The sequence below is a fragment of the Harpia harpyja genome, chromosome 14, assembly GCF_026419915.1.
Source record: "Harpia harpyja isolate bHarHar1 chromosome 14, bHarHar1 primary haplotype, whole genome shotgun sequence".
Classification (NCBI taxonomy): domain Eukaryota; kingdom Metazoa; phylum Chordata; class Aves; order Accipitriformes; family Accipitridae; genus Harpia; species Harpia harpyja.
In genome coordinates this window covers 9,344,040-9,364,365 of record NC_068953.1, presented here as the reverse complement: position 1 = coordinate 9,364,365, position 20,326 = coordinate 9,344,040, and positions in this window count along the sequence as shown.

Sequence of the window (20,326 nt, the reverse complement as noted above, 5' to 3'; positions counted from 1 at the left end):
ACGTGCCACCCCGAGCAGGGAAAGCCTGCTGCTTGGCCCCATTTTGGGGGGGCACGTGGGGGTGACCAGCACTGGAGAGGGTCACACCAACTCCAGCTCCTGCCCCGCTGCCTCTCTGCTGCCTGGTGACCCCAGTGCCAGACAGGTTTAATGGCTTAATTAAAGGCTGTAATTGCAAGGTTGCAAGAGGCAGGAGTTGGTTGCAAGAGGCGAGGGCTGAGGTTTGCCCATAGCCCCGGACCAGGCATCAGCAGGCCGAGGGGAGGAGAGGCGAGCAGGGCTGGATTTGGGGTCCTCCAGCACCAGTGGAGGAGGGACTGGAGGCGATCCCTGCTGGCATCACCAATCGCTTCAGGAGGACCCAAGGCATCCTCATGGCATGTCCTGCCCAAGGGGACAGGACCCTCCCCAGGGATGGGGCTGATCCAACCGGCAGCCAGACTCATGGAAACCATGTCACTTGTGCAGTTGTTGGCAAGGGTGCTCAGCCCCGGTGTCACGCCCGCAGCAGCCAGTTTCGGGCATGGGGGCAAAGAGAAAGCTGACCCTGGCACGGGCGCTCCCCGGCTCATCCCTCCTCCAGATGACCGACCTCTTCCAAGCAAAAGAGTTCATCTTGGCTTTGAAAACCCACCTTGACCCAAATCCCATTTCCAGCTGCAGCCCCCATACCTCCCCCCACCAAGGGGGACAAGGGACCCGTGCCAGCACCGGTGCTGCGGGGGGGCAGGCAGGGAGCCCGCGAACAGCTTGTACTAGACAACCCCGCGTAATAAAATCTAGTCTCCCTGTAAACAAATGTCTTGCTGAGGACTAAAGGGATTTAGTGCAGCTGTTCTCGGGCTTGGAGGAGTTTCTATAGGTTCTCTTATCTTGCCCTGGCCGGGATTATTAGCTGGAGTGAAAAGCTCACCTCTCTTTGGGCCACCGACACAGTTTTTCCTCGGGTGACATGGGGTGACATGCTCTGCAGCAGCGCTCTCGGGTCATCAGGATATTAAATGTGTGTTGCTAGGGTCTCTGATGTGTGTCCCTGCAGCCCCAACGTGCCGTGTGGGAGCAGGGGTCCAGCCTACCCCCTTCTGTGGCAGGCTGCAGCGGTCCCGGTGGTCCCAGTGCCTGTCCAGTTTTGCCCACTATGGTGGCATCGAGAAGGGAAGCTCAGCCCTTGGCGTGTGCCTTAACCTCTCTAAACACAAGCACATGGCTTTGTATTAGCACTGATCCACTTTGAGGACCAATAAAGCTGGCAGCCAGTCAACTGTTGGGGTGCTGCAAGGTACGTTGAGCAGCCGGTTTCCCCCATGCTGCTCCGAGCAGGGCTGAGCCTCTTCCATGTGGGGTCAAACCTTGAACCTCCTCAACGTGGGGCTGAGCTTCCTCCATGTGGGGCTGCAGCCACAGAGGTGATGGGCGGGTGGGCTGGGGATGGGGAGGATGCTGTGACCATCCCCATGGACGCTCCCTCCATTCACGCTTGGCCACTGCAAATAAATCAGTCTGGGCAGCGGTGGGAGGCTCTCGGCTATATGGCTGATGCTAGTGTAGGCATGAAAGCCCCAAATCAAGACCAGTCTTGCTGTCCGGGATTCAGGGTACAGGTGGGGAAGGGCAGGGAGAGGGGGCAGGAGCAGAGTGGGGAGGGGCAGGGGTGCTGACAGACCAGCGGGGCTGAACGTGAAAGAGGGATGGAAAGAAATGGTACAAAATGTAATAGCATTCACCGGGGCAGGACTTGCAGGGGCGTACCTGGCAGTGCATCTCTGGATGACTGATACATGTCCTAGCATGCACAGGTAAGGTATTTCCAGGAGAAAAATGGCAGAATTAGCTAAGAACACCCCTGAAATACAGCACAGGGTCCTGCCATTGTCCAAGAAACTTAAATGTGAAGAGAGGAGCTACTCTGAAGCTTGGAGAAAGCCTGGCACTGACGAGGGATGACTGAAGGGTTTTGGGGAGCCAGGGGTGCATATATGGCTTCTCATGGCAGTATCAGAAGGGAGATGGGATCTTCAGCGGATCCACAGCATTAGCACAAGGTCGGGTGCAGCAGGGTCTGACATGGGCAGGAGATGCCCAAGGCCCCAGACTCAGGAGACGGGAGCACAGAGGGGGGGTTTCCCAGGCACCCTGCCATGGAGCTGGACCAAACCCCCCCTGCCTGTCTTCACCCATCCAGGGTGCTCCTGCAGCTTGGGCTGGGGCCACGGCCCCTCTCTCCCAGGCCGTCACCGAGGCTGCCGGGGACGCTGCAGCCATCATCACGTCTCGCCTCGGATCCCAAGCAGCTGGGCTGCCGTTCCTGTCCCCAAGCAGTGTTTGCAGCCGTGCCTCCCCTGACCCGTGTCTTAATGCGAGCAGCACTCTGCATCATGCCCCAGTGCAAAGGCAGGCAGACGTGACGCTCTCGCCCTGAAAACCAACCGTGCTTTTTTTTTTTTTCCAGAGTGCATGAAAATGTCATGTTGTAAACAACCCCCAGTGATGCTGCCTGCCCGCGGGAGGCTGCCTGTCACTGCCCCTGAAGGCCCGTTCCCTGCTGACTGTATGGCCTTGACTCCTTGGGCTTTCATGCCACGGTCCTCTACCCTTTCCCCAGTGACCCCTTGTCCTTAAAATAAACCTTTACATCACAGGGCAAAAGTGACCGCAGTGTTGTCCCAGATCTGAGCTGATTTTTGCCATCGCCATGTTTATGGTCAAACTGCTCCTTCCTTTTTAGGGCATGTGCAAAGGATGGATCTGTCAAAAAGCAAGGTTGGAAAAAAAAAAAAGAGGTTTTTCGTTCATTTTACAAGGGAGCTTGATGTTCCCTCTGTATGTGCCAGGTCCCACAGTGTGGGCTGCGTGTCCCCTGCCCCGGTGTCCTGCAAGCTGGGGGACTGGTGGGGTGGCAGCTCCTTGGCTGCAACCTTCAGCTGTTGAATCTCAGCATTTTGGTCTGGCTTCCCCCAAAACCTCTCCTCCTGTCCCTTTTGGGTTCAGAGGAGGAAACCTCTGCCAGCTCCCCATGCACCATCCCCACTCCCCGGCTGCCCTCTCGCCGAAGCCGGCGTCACCGTAAGAGCTCCTGACAGCACTGCTTGAGCAGCCGCTGTCTCCGCTCTGCAGACTGCGCCGGGGGCTCCAGTTCAACCGCAGCCTGTCAGGACATTTCATTTTTAAAACATATTTTCTGTCTGTGAGTATCAGCAGCAGCCATCCCTGTTCAGCCCAGGGCCACCATCCCGCTGAGCTCCTGCATGCCCGGCTCGGTATTGCTCTCCGAACTTCTGGCGTCCACCCAGCCCTTGAGCTCTCTTGGTTTCCCCAAGTTGTTTTTGTTTCAAAGGAAGCAAACTGGTGTCGGTGAGCCGTGAAATGGCACCTTCCCCTCGCTGCCTGCGGTTGGAGTCTGCTGCCGTGGGACTCTGCCCTGCCCCAAAGGACAAGTCTTGCCGTGTCTCTGGTTTGCAGAACACCCCGGCCACCTGTAACCAGCTGCCAACAAGACAAGGCCCCTCTCACGGTGGTTAATGGGGCGGCTGCGCCCCTGTGTGAGCAGAGACATTGGGGACTGTCCCCAGCGGGACGGAGACTGCCAGCTAAGCCAGGAGGAGTGGAGCTCTGGGAATAAAAGACGAAGAACCCCAAAGCATGTTTGCAAGAGGGGAGTAGAGGGCAGGGGACATCATTGCACAAGCTGACCTGGGGGTCCGGTGGGGAAAAGGGGGGCTCAGGGCTCTCCTTCCCCACAGGGCCAGAGGGCACGGCTGCAAGCCACAGTGTCTCCTGGCATCAGAGCTGCTCCCCGAGTGCCTGAGCAGGGCTCTGGGGCTCTTCGGTGGCTTCGAAGATGAGGGACGACGTACACTTCGCTTCCATCAGCCTCCTCCAGCATCAGCGTGAAGCAGAGATGAGCTGGCAGCGGTAAGATACCCCGTGCAGCTGCTTTATGCTCAAAATCAGGTCTCATTTTTATCAAGGCCAGTGTAACTCCAGTGGCACCAGGAGGGGAGGGGATGCTGCTATAACACTGGGATTTGGAGACCTCTTCACATCTCCCAAACAGGGCCACGCTCGCCCTGTGGGTCAGGCAGGACCTTCTGCAGTAACCGACTGGCTTTATTTTCCTTGTGCAATGACCTGTGTGCATGCTCCTGTGTTTGTCTCCTCTCCCTTCCAGTAACGTTCAAAACAATTGTCTGTAGTTAACCAGAGCTGAGGGATGTGGCTTGTTGTGTTGATGCTGGCCAAGTTCCTTCTCGTTTCACAGCAGGGCCGTGGGAAGCAAAAAAGTCCCAGTCTTCAATCCACAGCTCCAGTTCCTTGGCTCCATCCCTCTGGCTGAGTGCTGCAGGCCGGGGGGTTGTTGCTAAAAACCTTTGCAGGGGCAGCTGCAAGGGTAAGTAGAATTTTTTTTTTTTTTTTTTTGTACAAAGTAAACTGAGTCAAGGAAGGCAAAGCACTGCTGTGTTCCCTGCTCACAGAGCAGCTTCTTTAAAGGTGAAAAATAAAAGTGCAATGCTGCAAATTGCCAACTACCCACCTGGGATGCAGCAGAGACACATCCACGGGGGCTGCCAGCCGGGGCTGGACCCCAGGCAGGGCTGCAGCCTGCTCCCTTGCATGGTGCTGCTCACCCTGCATGGCGTCTTCTCCAGGCAAAGTTCCAGCAGGGCTGTGGACACTGAGAGGAGAGCACCCAGGCACTTCTGAGGTGCTCCCAAGTGCCATGCACTACTGTGCATGAGTGCACAGAGGTGTCCTGCAAATGCACTTCGTCTTCCTGGGAGGTTGCTCACTGACACCTTGGTGCTCAGCCCCATCTTACTTGCACGGTGGCGGCTGACAGGTACAAGGTAATATGTGCAATTAATTATCCACCAAACTCACATCCCTTCCCTGCCCTCTAGCTGCTCCAGAGGAGGCACAGGGGGTCCCAAGCTGAACCGCTGCAGCAAAGCAAGAACACAAGGGCGCTTTGTGGGCCGTAGCACCACTGGGCTCTGCAGCATCACTCCTTTGTGCTAAGTGAAAGCACGAGCCTCTGCCATTATCAGAGGACCAAATATCTGGAAAAGCGTGACCCTTTTGACCTACACTTTAAACCTTTTAAGTGGTGAGACTGGGACCAATCCTGCCTGAGCCAAGGGAGAGGGGATTTTGGGCTGCTGCAAGCTCAGGCGGAAGAGAGAGACAAGCGTGTTTATTTAACCAGCCCTTGCTCTACATCCCGCCCCAGGGCACAGCAGGAGAGAGCACACATGGCATCGCTTCGAGCTGACGGGGAGCGGAGGGTGAGCTGCTGGAGCAGCGCTGAGCTGGTCCCCCCAGCCCGATCCACACACCCAGTGCCAGCACCGGTGGGGAAACCTGCCCTGGCTCTGAGAGGTGAACACCGGGGAATAGGGGCTGCAGTGGGGGCTGCCGGTCTCTGCAGACAGGCTTACACTGGTGGAGCCTTTTCCTGGGATGGATGGGGAGAAGGAGCCCCATGAGCACACTAACCTGCAGCTGCCAGGGGCAGAAACACCCCACCATTGCATTTCCAAAAGCCCTGCTGACTCTGCCATTCCTGCCTGCCCGTTGCAAGGAGAGCAGCAACCCAGTTAACACCCGTAACCTCCCATTTCCCAGGGCGATGTGCCATGACTCACTAGAACCCAGGAGGTGGGCAGGCACCATCCCACTGCACTCACCAGGTCTGTGCAAAGCAGTAACAGCCCAAGTCTTTGGACTCGGGAACACCTCCCAGTGACTGAGGCAGTTTCAGGGCAGCTCACGGCATGTCCCCACCGCCACGGACATCCCTGGCCCCTTCAGAGCCACCCCGAGTGACCGGCTCAGCCCAGCCCAGCTCACCCTTGTTTGTTAGAGAAGAACCATCCGGCTTGAGCCCGTCCTTCAAGGATGTTGGTTTTTGTCACTCTGTCACGTCCACAAAATGCTAAGGCAGTGCCGTGAAGCATAAATGACATGTTCTGGCAGCTGACATCTCCAGGAAGAGTTTAGCATGAAGACAAAATAACCCTACGGTGAGTTAATGTTCCCGAGCTGCCATCCTACAAAGCCCAGGACGCTCGTGATGCCCAAACAGGAGAAAACAAAAGCGAGGGTTTGTCCTAGATCCGTATGACGAGTGCCAGCGGTGCGGGGCGACCTGACACAGCCAGATGTGCTTGGCATTTCTCTGGCTCTGCTGCCTCATAAATTGGATTTGCTGCCGCCATGTCACGCTCCACATGGCACGGTATGTGTGCCCCGGTGTTGGGGGGCACGGTTGTGTGGTGAGCCTCAGACAAGTGCAGGCAACTGCTCCTCTCCTCAGGTGGACTCAGATGAAAGGGTCTTTCAGGGCTGTGTTCACCTGTGAATGAGGGGAATAGTGTCTGCACACACACAGCCTTGTTTGTGCATAGTCGTTTGCAAAAAAAAATAGTGTTTGCAAAGCCATGGCACCAGTGCTGAGCAAAGGCAGGGTAAAGAATGCTGCTGAGAATGAGCTGCAGGGATGTCCTCCTGCAAGATTCTAGCCACTTCTCACTGCTGCCTGCTCCATCCCGGCTTGTTTAAAGCCCACTCCCTCTCTTTTTTTCCCCCATATATTTATTTTTATATATGGGGCACGATACAGGCATCTTGTAAAGCTCATGTTTGAAGACATGGCTTCTGTCTTCTCCCATCCAGCACAGCTAAGGTAGCTTGGGATGAAGGACTGGAGAGGACTGCTCTGCCCAGGGACAGCTGCTGCTCGGAGGCTGATGGTGCTTTTCTGCGTGAGCCCCTGGGAGCCTGCAGTTTAGAAGGCATTAAGAAACCTCCTTGCAAAGCTCCTTGCAAAGAGGGGCTGCACGAGGTTAGGAAAAGCACTCGCATTGCCAGGGGGCTTAAATTTACCACCGACCATCCCTGCTGCAGCCTGGCACTTGTTCAGCTTCAGTGTCCCTCTGCCCTCAGCCAGGCACTAGCTCCAGGGCTGAAAACACTTTTTTTTGGCAGCATTTTCCATGGAGCTGCAAACCACAGACAGCTGAAATTTATGACTTTGCCCTCCCTGAACCAGGAGACCGAAACTTGTGGGATGAAGGCAGCAGCTCTTCTCTTTTCTCCGCCTTCACCTGCCAGGTTTGAGCTCTCCAGGTCCCTGCTTGCAAGCATCTCTCCCCCAACCTCTTCCAGTGAGCACTGACCCCAGCAGCATCTCCTGTCTGCCGCGGGGGCTCTCGGGGGCCGCCAGTATCGCAGGACTGGCAGCTTGTGACGTCGGTGGCCTGACTCAGAGCCCCGAGTCCCTGCCCGCTCCATCCCCATCCGTCCCTGCCTGCCCCCGGGATCTCCACGCTCTCCTGGGGGAGGTTGGTATGTGTGTGCCAGATGTCACGCCAGGTCCCCACAGTCTTTCTCTTCATCCCCGACGGTCTCCTTGAACTGGTTTCTTAACCCAGTTTTTTCTCCCTGGGAGTGGGTTAGGGCTGCTGTTTGGGCTGGGCTAGAAGAGTGGATGACTGCATCTCCTGGCTGATCTCCACGGAGAGCCCCGGGGCAGCTGCGGGTATTGCCAGGTCCCCGACATGCCACGAAGCCACAGCAGCTTTCCAAGAACCCAGTGTTGTGTGTTATCCACTGACCTACTTCTCCCCCCCCTCTCCCAGCCCCTTGCTAATTAACCCCCGTCCTCCTCCTCCTCCTGCAGCACCGCACCGGGTCCTGTGCCAGGCTCCTTGCAAGTCACAGCAGCCGGTCCCCATCCCACCTGGGCCCCTGGCCCCCGCAGCAGAGCCCTGCTCCTCCCCTGCCCCAGGAGGGGTCCAGCACCATCCCCAAAGATGCTATTTCAGATCCACACCCCAGCAGTGCCCCACAGCTCTAACTCACACTCACAAGCGCTTCTCCGCCCTCAGCGAGGGTGATCTCAGAGGGCAAAGCAATGCCAACATGGAATAGCATTGCAGCCTTTGAGCCTGAACACATTTATTCTTCTATTTTAGGAGGCAAAGACCCAGCACTGCCGGTGGCACGCTCTCTGGATTCCCTCCGCACGGCTCCCCCAGCAGCACCATGTCCCATGGGGGTTTGGCCCATGTTTCAATGGGGTTTTGGATAGCTGTCTGCTTGCACAGATTGCTGTCACTTCTCCAGGTGCCCCAGGGGAAGGGCCTGGAGACGTGACTGCTGAGTGTCTTGCTGTGGGAGGTCCTGCAGGACAGCCATCACAGTGCCAGGAGGGGTGACTGCGCCAGTCTGGTGTGTCTGCCTTCAAACCAGTGCTCCCCATGGCCACACTGGTCCCAGTGTCGTACGGGTCTGCATGGTGCCCGCTGCTCTCACTGGGTGCCGGCCTCGGGGCCACCACTTGGGCTGTGCCTGGGGGTTGGGGTGTTCCAGCTCCAACCTCCCACTGCTCTGCGGGAGTCCTGGGCAGCAGCACCAGCCGCCGCTTGGCAAGATCCTGCCTCATCCCAGGTGGGGAGGAAGGCTGCTGCTTAGCTCTGGAGAGGTCCCAGGGGATGGGATTTGTCATTCCTGCTTTTTCTCAGTTCTTTGCAGTTCCTCTGAGCATTGTCTAGGGCTCAGGAGAGAGACAGAGAGGCAGGCAGAGAATGGGCTTACTGCCCTCCGCCACAAAGCAGAGCATTCAATATCTTGAAAGAGAGCTGCTCATTGCAGCTGCTGCAGGCCAGCCAGCACCGGGGAGCTCTGCACGGCCCAAACCCCGAGCTCCAGGGAGGAGGAGGATGGTGCAAAGCAGAACCGGAGTTCCTGGCTTGCCTGCAGAGCAGCGCCTGCTCCTGTGCTCCTCGGATGCTGAGGGTCCCGTGGGGCCCCGGGTGGCTGCAGCAGGGCAGTGGGATGGGGCTGGCAGCTCTGCCCCACTGCCTGTAGCATGCTGGGTTACTGTAGGGTTACTGGGGGAGCGTTACTGGGTGGGCTGGAGGGGCTCACCGGTGACCTTGCCTATGGATGCTGGTGGTGGGGTGATGTCCCTGCCAGTGCCGGGCAGCTGTCCCCGCTCCAGCCCTCCCCGGGGAGAGCTCACATGATCCTTTCCTGCTTCTTTTCTTGTTAAATTCTTGTGAAGGACAAACAAACAACCCCAGTGTCTGTGGCTGCCCAGAGCTGGCTCAGGGCATCAATGTTATCATGCAAGCGTGTCCTGGTTGCTCTTCGGAAGGAAAGGGAGACGCATGCAGGCAGCTCCTTGGCAAGATTGCTGCAGAGGGCTGATGAAATGGGCTGATGGAGAGACAGGCCCTTCCCTTGCTCAGGAAAACAGGGTTTTGTTAGGGAAAACCACGTAGAGGAGGCTGCCCTGCAGAGACCCCATCTGCAGCTGGCGCCTCTCTAGGGCCAGAGCTGCCCCAGGAGCTTTCACCCCTGCAACTGGCCCATGTCTGGTAAGAAAAAAATATCTTCTGGCTGCTTTGCTTGGGGGGGTCTGGGGTGGCAATGGGTGCTGTGGTCCTGCAGGGCCCCCCACCTCCAGCTGTGTCGGCTCCATTAGGGTGCTGAGCCCAGAGTGGGCAGCATGGGCTTGGGCTGATGCTGGTGGCCAAGCGGCATCACCACAGCCCGGTTTAGAAACCTTGTCCTCATGGGTCCCTGGCCCCCTGGGCAGCCCTCACCCCCCCGCCCTGTGCCAGTGAGCTTCTGGCTTTAGGTGTGCAAAGTGCAGCAAGGCAGGGGCTGCAGCACGCGGCCGGGATGTGAGCGAGCCCAGCGATGCTCTGCTGGCACAAGCTGCGATGGGAGAAGGTTTCTGGGAGCTGTTACGAAACAGATCCATCACCGACTGATGAGGGATTTCAGGGAAATCTGCTGGAGCAAGAGCAATCAATTAACCGGCCGTATTTACAGCAGTGCGTGTCCTCGGCCACCGCGGCAGACGGGCTCTGCGGTTCGAGTGGGGCCGCGGTCAGAGAAGCCGGCGCTGTTTGGCCTCTCCAGCCGGCCAGAGTGAATGGCAGAAGCGCTGACCTGCCCGTCGCTCCTCAGGGCTGGTAAAGCCCCCAGCCAGGACCTGGCAGCCCTCGGACCAGCCGTGGGGAGAGGAGCAAGTCCTGCCCACCCTGCTCTGGCAAGCACATTTTGGACCTGAGAGTCCTCCAGCCGCTTTGCTGCTCTTTTAACACCTCCAAGAAGAGGCAATATGTTATAATAATACAAATAATAACAGAGAGGCAAAAATACTTGAGAAAAATCTTGTCTTGCCATCCTTTCGAAGCTCTTTTTTTGGGGGGAGAACTCATGTGCCAAAGCTAACTAAAGCGCAGCACGGCCGCAGCAGCGTGGCTGTGCCAGTCGGTCACATCCTCACCTTGGGAAGGGCAGGACCAAACCTAGACTAAAACCCGGCATGGTACCATACTGTGTGGGTTGGGGCTCTTTTCGGCCAAGTCTGGGCTGAATTTTGAACCAGGACAGGGTTTGCTGCCTGCCCTGGTCTCGCACCAGAGCGGACAAGAGCACATCCGAACTGCCGGCCCTCATGCTGGTGATGTCTGCTCCTGCCACGGGCTGAGAATAACCAGAGACCCGGCCCTGATCAGGGGGTGCTTTACTGCTGATAATTATGTGTCACCACGCAGGAACTGTAGCATCAGCCAAGGGGCACACGGTTCAGCAGGCACACTCACGGGCATTAATTGGCATGGGCTGGTCGGCCTCTGCTAAACAGCTTTGCTTGCTATAAAACATAGAAATTCATTTATTGGAAAGAGTGGTAATTAACCTCTTCAGGGCTGATCCCAGCAAGCTCTGTGACTGGGAAGTGTGTGCAGTTATTTATTTTAATGCTTAAAAAGGGGGGTGGGTCCAGAGACCTGGCTTGCCCCTGTCTGACCTTCCTCTTTCTTCCCAGCTGCCCCTTTTCTGATCAACCCTGGTGCCTGCAGGCAGTCCAAGGAGGGACAAGGACCACACAATCGTGTTATTATAGGGACTATTAAAATGCACATGCCAGAGAGACCCGCCACAGGCATCTCCCGGTCCTTGGCTGCCTTAGCCAAATTCGGTTGCACCCTCAGCTTCCTGGTATTTATTCATTCACCCCTTCATGCATTTATCTCTCTCTGTGCTTGCTTTGCCACGGGAATGGGCAAAAGCCTGGATTTCCCTATTTATGCCAAATTCTGATTTCCAGAATCCAGCCTGTTGGAGGTGCTGGCTCCTGTGGAGGATGGCAGGGGGATAAGTGACCGAAGGAGGTGTTGAAGGGTGCCCCGGGAGGCAGAGCAGGGGCCCAGCACCTTGCGGGGGGGACACACGTCGCGGGTGTGAATGCGCACAAGCACAGACAGGCTCAGAGGAGGGATTTTATGCATTTACCTTGTTCTTGCCCTTTTTGGCTTGTGACGGCTGCTGGAGACAGACCAGGTGGCCTTGGAGAGCTGCGGAGGGTCCTACAATGGCTCCCGTTCCCTGCCCAGCTCCTACCTGTGTCCCCGAAGCCCCAGGCTGGGGCCTGAAGTGATGCTCACACCTGCAGTCCCATCGGTCAAGTGGGACACGAAGTTTTACTGCAAACACAGTGTGGTGGCCCTGGCCAATACCCGCCTTGGGTCAGCTTAGGATACTCTTGTGAGGAATAATGTTGTATTTTCAGTTCCCATCTTTTTCACTGTGCTGTCCTCCTCTTTCCTTCTCCCTTTCCCTGTTGGAGTCCTGCGCATAACTAAACTTAAATGTTTGATTACAGCCTGTTGCAGCTGTTGGGCTAATTCTTACTGGGGCCATAGCAATAAGCAGAATATTTTTTCACTTCTACAGGATTTCTCCCACCAGCTCCTCAAGGGTTTTTCTCCAGTGCTGATGAACTTCCTCAGTACTCTTGTGAGATTATGACTATTTTGGAAGATCCCTTGTAGCAGGAGAGCAAACCAAAAGACAAGCTGATGCTTGAAGGACAGTTGAGCATCCTCTCGTCGTGGGCCAGGTGGTTTGGGGTTTGCGCAGGGCACAGGGCACAGGGTGAGAATGCGGCCGCAGGGGTCTGGGCACCAGAGAGGTGGCAGCTCCCTGCAGCTATTCCCCCTGATGTCCCTTTGCTGGAGGCAGTGGTTTACACGGGGGACACCTGCCTTGTTTTCGGCTCCCAGTACGGACCAGTGCCTTGGAGTGCTGGTGGGGCAGCACAGCCCGGAGGGGACCGGGACAGAACCAGCCCCACGCCGAGCCCCTGGCAGCGGGGACGCGAGTCACCCCGGCCAGCGGTGCAGGGGGACCGTGGGCCGTGCGTGGGCTGCTGGCACCATCTAGTGGGGTTTTTGCCAGGGACACGCAGCGCTGCAACCACCCCAGTTTCTGTGCCCTGGTCCCCTGGGACAGCAGCACAGCCCACCCCACCCCACCCCAAGCCCCCCCGGCCTGCCCTACGTGCTGCCCCACTAGTGGGTTTCTCCCCCAGCCCTTTGTCCCCGGTACGTGGGTTTTCTACGCTGAGTTGGGGCTGGTTGGGTTTGTGCCTTACCCCCCCCCCCGCGATGGGCGCACCCCGGCAGTGCCGGGTGGTGTATTTGGGGGTCCAGCCTTGCAAAGCCGGGCTCCCCCAGGCACCGGCTCAGCATCGCGCCTGGGCAGAGCAAAGCCTGGCTCAGCCGGCCTCCCCCTGCTCAGCCCAGGGCTGGCAGCCGTGGGGACCGATAAGCCCGATGGGGGGGTTCCGAGGGGTCAGCGTGGGACAGCAGGCTGTGGGGTGACGTCCTGCTGAGCCAGGGACACTGTGCAGCGATGGGTCTCGGATGTCTTGGGGCAAGCGAGAGCTCCCTGCCCTGCCCGGGGCTGGGGCTCTCCCCCTGTGCAGGTCGGGTTTGGGGGGGTCTGGGGCTGCGCAGGGTCCCACCCTCCACCTGCCCTTCAACAACCAGTTGGATGTTTTCTGCGTAATACGCAATTAGGAAGAGCAAGTGTGTGTAAACCGAGGGGGTGGGTGAAATAGTTGGTGGCTGGGGCTGCCCTGCACTTTTTTTGGCGCTGGGTAGTGGCAGGATGAAGTGTGCGTAATGCATTAACTCCTTTTTCCTTTTCCCTTTTTTTACAAACAATTTAAAACACAATCCTCAGGTGTGAGGCAGTGTCACAGCAGCATCCTAAGCCCAACCTGCGTGGGGGGTTTGGGAGCCAGGACCCCCTCCTCAGGCTGCCCATCCCAGGGGGGAGCTGCCCCGTTCAGCTCACCCCACGGCAGCACCGAGAAAAGCCTGAGATTTATTTGTTTGTTTAATAGGCCAGGAGGAGGGCTGGGGGAGGCTCAGCTCTGCCCCTCGCCAGGGATGTGTGCTGGCACCAGGGCAGGGTCCCTGGGGACTTTTCTGGTTTGTGAAGCACGTCAGCGTTAGCCCCTGTTTCCGCAGCCCCCACATGCACAGGGGAAAGGGCTGAATTAGACCCAGCACCAGCCACAAAATCGGGGTCCCTTCCCCGCTCCCCTCGGAGTGGCCAAGTGCCACCCGAGGGACCAAGGCTTACAGCATGAAGTGGGATGAATTCAGCAGTGGGTGAAGTGATGACGCGGAAGTCACGGACGCTGCACACAATCAATATGATCAAGCAGATGCCACTTTATTGCTCAAGTAGCTCGGTTTATGTACACATTCTAGTTCTTGCTCACGCGTAAGCTATCTGTTGGTTGGTTAGCACGGGCCGTCCACGCGCCTAAAGCAATAATTTGATTGGACAAGGTTTTCCGATCACACGTATGGTTCTCTCTGCCTGTACCCTGTTCTGTATCCTGCTTTCAGTCACCTATGCCCAACTTTGTTCTGCTTTTTGTGCTTGCTTCATCAAAATTGTAGCAACAGTTGACCTTTTTAACATCCTTGAGGCCTGCTGCCTGCAAAGGCCTCTGGCTCACAAATTAATCAGTTCCATTGTGTCTGGATTGTTCACTATGTGTCCATTGCTTTCCAAGTATGCCACAAATCCCTCTTTTTGTTTTTGAACAATCCAGACTTTGGCCATTGCGTTCTGTACCATCTTTCCTATACAATTGAGTATACAAGGGATAATTAATAACAAGACTAACAATACTAACAAAACAATTGCCAACATTTTTAACAGATCTCTTATCCAGCCCATAATTTCCTAACGGGTAAACAGCCTGTCTAACCATCCCAAACCATCATTAACCTGCAACTTTTGAACTTGGTCCTTCATTGTTTGTATAGCTTTATGAATTGATTCAGAGCGATCAGATAAATTCATACAACACATTCCATCTAAATCTTCACAACCATGACCATGTGCTAACAATAAAAAAATCAATAGCAGCTCAATTCTGCAACGTTGCATGCCGTATGCTATCAACATCGCTAAGCAAACCATTTAAAGCTAGTGAAGTTAAATTACTCTGTTTGGCCAGCCAACAACCCAACTTTCGTAGATTCGTTAAAGCACTTGCAACTCCTACTCCCAGGGCTAAAATGCTGGCTGCCACAATTTCGCTAGATGACCAAAATTCTACCTGATCATTGCATTCTGGTTCAAATGCATGGTGATGAATTTCACGGTTTTGTTTTTCATGCTTCCTTCTATGTTGTCAAATTTGGGTATTATTGGGAAGTAATACAGTCAAACGACCCAAACTACACGGCCCACCTTGCAAACAAGAAGGTATGCCAGGCCAGGCTCAGTCTCCACAGATTAAGAATATTCCTGGGGGTAATTGTATTGGTGTATTGCTAGATTTCGAATGATTAGGACTAGTATAATTACACCAACCACTTGCATTGCGATACACCGGCAACGTTGCATTGACTATCTGTCCTTTTTTTGTATGATTACTGCTATGGTTAAACATCACACAATAATCCATTTTTACAGAACCCAAGAGTTCTAATTCTTGTGGTTCCACTACCACCCCAGGTAACCATGGCATAATCTGGTTTCAGTTGTCAACCTTGCCAGTGCCCATGGTTACTTGTGGCGGAGGTCCTATTGGCGACGGCCATGCCTCATTGCCCAAAGGTACCCCCACCAAGCATGTAGAAAATGGGTTGTCGGGGTTGGCCATAGCCAAACACAGGGTTGATTGGTTGGTAAGGTTGGCAATCGTGAGCCATATATTTGTCTTGGATAAAGGAGGAGTCCAAAATGCTCCAGCGTCTTGACAAAACATTGAAACAACAAACCACCACTGCAGCATCTTTAACCTAAAATAAAACAATAACAACAAACGACAGATTGGGCACAGTGATCATCCGACTTGCTTGGTTCTGGAGACAAACAGCTGGCGAAAATGGTGGTGCACGATTGATCACCGCCCCTTCAGGTCTCTGTCAAAAACAAAAATTGAGGAAACCATGAATCAGATATCACTTTCCCTGTTTCCACGGTTTCACCCATCAACTTGGCACCCGTTTTGGTCCTTCATCTGTTAAAACACAGACATAACCATGACCGGTTAATTTCACTTCTACTGGATCGTTCCATTCTCCAGTTCGTAAATCCTGATATAGCACTTTAATTGCATCAGTTTCTTTTTGAATCCCTGATCGCAATGACATGTGATGAATTACAATGGGAGGGGAGTCTCTTCCTTCTGTCAAACGTTTCCACAGTTTTCTGCACTCTTGGGTGTTATGATTATTTCGTTGACAGTTTACACACCATTTTTTCTGAGAGTCACTTGGGTTGGATTCATTTGAACCAACAGCGATTTGGCTTCTGCAATCCTTTTTAAAATGTCCCATTTTTCCACGACGAAAACATTTTTTATCTTTTCGCCCTCTTTTGCCTTTTGTTAATAGGGATTTTACAGCCGCTCCTACCGCAGCGGCCATCACTGTTGCTTTTTCTGATTCTAACATCCGCTCTGCAGCTTCCACCAGCTGATCGGTGGTAGAACCTTTTGGCAGTATACTAAGAGCTTTTTTGGTTTTCTCATTTGCATTATCAAAAGCAAGCATATCCAAAAACTTGGTTTTCATTTCAGGATCTAAATCAGGGTGTGCCATGATAGCAGCATGCAATCGATCTATAAAAGCTGAAAACGTTTCTGTGGGGCCTTGCTTCACCGAGGTAAAGGTATGTTTAATTTTCTCGTCATGCACGTTATTCAATGCTTTGAAAGCTAAGTCTTGACTGAGTTGTAGGACTTCTGTGGCCAATTGTGCCTGCCAGTCTGACCTGGCGAAGGGACCCGAACCCAATAACATTTGGGCTTGCACTCCAAACAGAGGATCCCCGTTCTGTCGTGGGATAGCGGCTGCATTTTCACAGGCCGCTTGCCAGTTTTGATAAAACTGGAGCTGCTGGGATGGAAGCAATAACATTTGCACAATCATTTTAACATCGTATGGTGTCAACAAATGTGCAGAAAATACATGTTGAATAACAGATTGACTGTATGGTGATTTTAACCCATATTGAGTGACTGCTGCCTTAGCTTCCTTTAAAACTTTCCAGTCTAACGCTTCCCGAACAGGGCCCCCATGTGCCCCTGGCACAACTGGGAACGCAGATGGAATAATTTGACCTTCAATTAAAGCATCTCTGATTACCCCCTTCCATCTTTTTGCCGGATCTCCCACCCCACCCTCTGTTAATAAGGTCGCCGGAGGTAGCGGTGGCAAAGGAGCCACGGCACCGATCTCACCCGATACGTCCTGTGAAACACAAGGATTCATTGGAGGTGGTCGCGGGAACGACGAAAATCCTGTGTTGAAAGGTGGTGGAGGCGCAGGAAAAGTTGAAGACGCCGGCTCGGACTTCACCGACGGCTCCAGGCGGGCTTCGAGAGCCTCCAGCCTTTGTAACAGTTCCCCCAGTTGTGAATCCCCCAAACCTATCGCCCGTTCCTCCTTTCCCTCAAGCGAGGATGGAGGGGTGGATGGTGGCAGTGGTGGATACAGGGATGAGGCAACTGGTTTAGGTGATGTAGAACGGGAATTAGAGACTAAGTTGTTTTCCGTCTCTTCTGCTGGTGGCGGTGGAAATTCCGTCAGGCTGTCGGCTTTTTCCAAGGGCTGATCTCCGGGCTCTGGATCTGTTACCGCAGATTTCCTGGCTGCACTAGCCCCTGCCTCAGATACACGGGTTGGAACAACGGCTGGAATTTGTGGTGGCGCAAAGGTGAAGCTCGTCGAGGATGGCATCCCTTGTGGCCCTTCGGGCTGCAGTGCAGCAAAAGCAGAAGCTGCTGCTGAACGTTCCACTTTCATATTTTTTAAGGTTTCTATAATTAACTTCCACATTGTGGACTATCTGCTCGCCTCTTTTGAACCCGAACTTATGTTTTGCCATAGTTCTTGCTCTATCTTTTCCCAAGTAGGGATGGCAAAAGCATCTCCAAAAGTAGGGAGCAAGCTTTTTTCTCTCGCCCATAGTAACAGGGCTTTCAGGGTAGACGAGTCGAAACTTAATCCTCTCGTAGAGAGCATATGTTGGAGGAGCTTAACCACTGCTGCCTCTTCCTCGGAAATAGTGGACCCCATCTCCTCCCCGGCTGCTCACCTGATCAGGGCGAGATTTCCACGATGCTAGTGTTTTCCCGAGTGCCGGGGCAGCACTCACCTACAGCCGGCTTCCGCACCCTCTCTCCATCGGCTCCTGTCGTAGAATTCAACGCCGACCCGAGGGTCCCCGTTCGGGCGCCACTTGATGACGCGGAAGACACGGACGCTGCACACAATCAATATGATCAAGCAGATGCCACTTTATTGCTCAAGTAGCTCGGTTTATGTACACATTCTAGTTCTTGCTCACGCGTAAGCTATCTGTTGGTTGGTTAGCACGGGCCGTCCACGCGCCTAAAGCAATAATTTGATTGGACAAGGTTTTCCGATCACACGTATGGTTCTCTCTGCCTGTACCCTGTTCTGTATCCTGCTTTCAGTCACCTATGCCCAACTTTTTGTTCTGCTGTTTGTGCTTGCTTCATCAAAATTGTAGCAACAGTTGACCTTTGTAATGTCCTTGAGGCCTGCTGTCTGCAAAGGCCTCTGGCTCACAAATTAATCAGTTCCATTGTGTCTGGATTGTTCACTATGTGTCCATTGCTTTCCAAGTATCCCACAGGCGTAGGGGAGGAAATAAAAGAAAAACAAGCAGCTAGACAATCCTGACCTTTTATTGCCCAGCATCCAAACTCCTTACAACAGCAGGAGTTAGCGAAATAAAGCAAGTTCTCTCCTCCCCTTCCCCAAAAAAGGGAGATGGCAGGGTTTTGGGTTTTTTTTTTTTGAGCCTGAATTGTGCTGGATGTTAATGACTTTTTAAAGACAGCCAAAACCTAACACTTCAGGCTTAGGATTTTTCTCTCCTGGAGGCATTAAGCAGCCCGTGCCCTGGGAAGCAGCTTTCCCAGCTACTACGCACTGTGCCAGCCTTGCACCTTCCTCCAAAGCTGCCGGCACTGCGCAGCCCCTAGGAAGCTCAGAGTCAAGCAGCCGGGGTGCAGGGGGGTGCCAGGCCGGCCCCGGCACACAGCCGGTACCCGCAGCACAGCACCAACACGGAGGCGAGGGCTCTGCATGCATCCCGCACTGTCTGCGTGCTAGCAGGGATTACAGAAGTCTTTTTTCCAGCATCATCTTAACTGGTCTGCCTACACCAGGCACCAGAATTAGCCTGTCCCGTGAAGTGACAGGAAGAGCAAACGGTCTTGGCTGCTCCCGCGGGGAACCCGTGTGCTGCTGTTCGGGCAGCGATGCCAGAGAGCGAGCCAGGATCAGCCCCTGCTCCACCAGAAGGCACGCGTGGGGAGATTTTGAAACGGCAATTCAGGACCCTTCGTCTTGGGCAACTGAGAATTTACAGGCTCATTGGCAAGCTAGATTTGCAAATGAGAAAGGACACCAGGGTCTCACACCTGGAGAACAGGGAGTCCTCGGCTTTGCGGGGAGCAGGGAGGGCTGGCGGGGGGGCAGGTGAAATTTCTTCCAGGATTTTTGCTTTGTCTCCAGAAAATCCACCCAAAACCAAAATACATGGTTCAACCAGATTTTCCAAGGGGAGCTGCATGGCAGAGCAGCCGCTGTCTACACCCTTATCATCTGCTCAGCTCAAATAAGGTCTGAGGCTCTCAGTTTTAATTGCCATTTCAAGAAAGGCACATTGGCCAGGAAAGGCAGCTTTCCCACTGCCTCCCTGGGCACAGCACAGCTGAATAGCCAAAGCAACCTTCTTGTATGATGTCTTTTCAAGGGCTTTTGTATTCAGTAATGTCCAGAGCAGCAGTAAGCTAGTCCATTATAATTATGCACTGGCATAAAAATATTGACCACATGTTAAAACTTGAAGTAGGTCAGGCAGCCATCTGGTCTCGCTGACAGACCTCCATGACCATAGTTAAAGATTCTTGTTTTAGAAACTTTACAGCTTGGATAAAACCTGAAAGACCAACCATAAATGGATGTTTCAGCCACTGCTCCAATTCCAGGGGTTAGAAAAAAACATAGCCTGACATTTATTGGCTCCTGTTTTAAAAATAGCTAAAGTTTTGTCTACTTTTACTAATAAAACAAAATAAAAATCTTAATTTCCCAAATGCGATGGTCTCAGCCTCCCACCCAAGAAGGTATCACTAGTGGGGGCAGCCGAGGAGCCCACCTCCTCCTCCACACCTTATGGCTCACTCACTCCTGGAAGCGGGCAGTATCAAACCCCTGTACAGTCAGCTCGGTAGAACAGCATGCTTATTTTTGAATGAGAGAAAATTATTGCACCTTTATTGTTAAATTTCAATTAAAAAACCCCAACCCTCACAACCCTAACAGCAGCTGCACCCACCAAACTAAAACACAGAGCAGTTCAGCTGAATATTCACCTTTAAAGAGTCATCCCTCTCCCCAAGCCCACACTGCATGCCAGGGAAGAAAGCAGCACTCTCCAAGCACCACAGCAAGGCAAGGCCTGCAGAGCTCAGCGTGATGGGGAAGATCAGGATTTAGGGACAGTTTTACAGCTCAGATAGCTGTGCCTGCACTAAGATCACTCAAGTTTTCCCAGGACAGTACATGCTCAGCCTAGGGACACAGTCAGCCATTTATTCTGCCAGAAAGCCTATGGCAGGGCCACTGGGTAAGAAGAAATAAGCAGGTGGAAAAAGAAAACAGTTATCACACTTGCTAGTTCAGGTGGCCAGACACAATTCAGCCTGCACAGGGGCAAATGAGAGACATTTTTCTGTACCCTTGCTGTGCTAAGCTTGCCAGTGCAAACCTCTTGGATAACACACATAATACACTCCACAAGGGATGCTGCTGCAATCAGCTGAACTGCTGAGGTTGAAGCTCCCTTTCAAACTGTGATAAAAGAGTCTAACATCATCATATAATCCATAAAAGCAACCATTTTCTTTTTAGGGTTACCTGAAGACTTTTTCAGCACAGTATTTTGTTCCTTT